Source organism: Sinocyclocheilus rhinocerous, unplaced genomic scaffold (assembly GCF_001515625.1).
Source record: "Sinocyclocheilus rhinocerous isolate Xijiao unplaced genomic scaffold, SAMN03320098_v1.1 scaffold1588, whole genome shotgun sequence".
Taxonomy (NCBI): domain Eukaryota; kingdom Metazoa; phylum Chordata; class Actinopteri; order Cypriniformes; family Cyprinidae; genus Sinocyclocheilus; species Sinocyclocheilus rhinocerous.
Window position 1 is genome coordinate 822790 of NW_015648510.1, and position 1147 is coordinate 823936.

General features: G+C 31.9%; 1 long non-coding RNA gene across 1 annotated transcript in view; it reads right to left on the reverse strand.

The window, feature by feature from the left end:
* LOC107709771 (uncharacterized) overlaps nt 1–1147 on the reverse strand; it is a 14355-nt gene that overhangs the window by 858 nt on the left and 12350 nt on the right. The gene's annotated exons all lie outside the window — the stretch shown is intronic.

The window sequence follows — 1147 nt, forward strand, 5'->3', positions numbered from 1 at the left end:
TTTCAAAGTCTATCTTTATGCAGTTCTGAAAGCGCCACCTGCTGACAGAGAATGAATTTGCATTTTTAACAGCCCTTCTGCTGGTTTAAAATAATAATTTATATTAAACCAGCCATTAAACCATTAATATAATAGTAGATACATTTGATTTTTGACTCTTTTCTTAAAAATGGTTTGAAATTTGAAAGGCTGAAATTTGAAATTTGATTTCATATATTTTTTTTATATTTTTTTTTTTTGTGTGAAAACCTGTATCTGAACTGTAAATCATGCTTTTTACAGTTATTTTAAAACATTGCCCCCCCCCACTCATATGGCATTAATTTTATCTGTGCAAGTCTTAAAAACAGTCATAAAAAGTCTTAAATTTGAGCTTATAAATCCTGCAGAAACCCTGTGTGCTATAAAATAAACATGATGACATAGACAAGGAAAACAATTCAAAATAAATATTGTTTACAAAGGTGTACAAAACTTATATTTTTGTGCAAAGGATAAACTTAGGAATATTTTCCATGTAAGCTCATACAACAGTATTTGTAGCAATGTTGTTTTACAAAATAATAATGATAATAATAATAATCTTTACAAACAAATCTCTTGGTTAGTGATGCACATACATTGTAAGTGAATAGGATCGAATTTTGGAGGCCTTAGGGTCAGCCATCAAAACTGAACTGGACTAGGTCCAAAAAGCAACAGTCTGAACACAAAGAGGTCTACAATTCAAAATAAATATTACAAAGGTGTACGAAACTTATATTTTTTCTTTTCTTTATCTTTGTGCAAAAGATAAAAATATTCCAGTTTTGGAGGCCATAATGTCAGCCATCAAACACTGAACTGGACTAGATCCAAAAAGCAACTGTCTGAACACAAAGAGGTCTGAGACACCATTACTGGTTAAGTGGACCAAAAAAGGATCTGAGTCCTCTTTCAGGAACTGCGATAGTGTGAACACAAAGAAAACTGGGTCCTTTTTCACTTGGTCCACCTCTTGGTCCACTTAAAGGGGTCTGGGTTCTGGGTCTGGGCTTATACATATTTTTTAAAAGCATTTTCCTTGTATTATTTCTGAACATATAATATCAAAAGTCAAGGTAATTCAAATTCAAAATGACTGAAGGTATAACACCAGTAGACTATT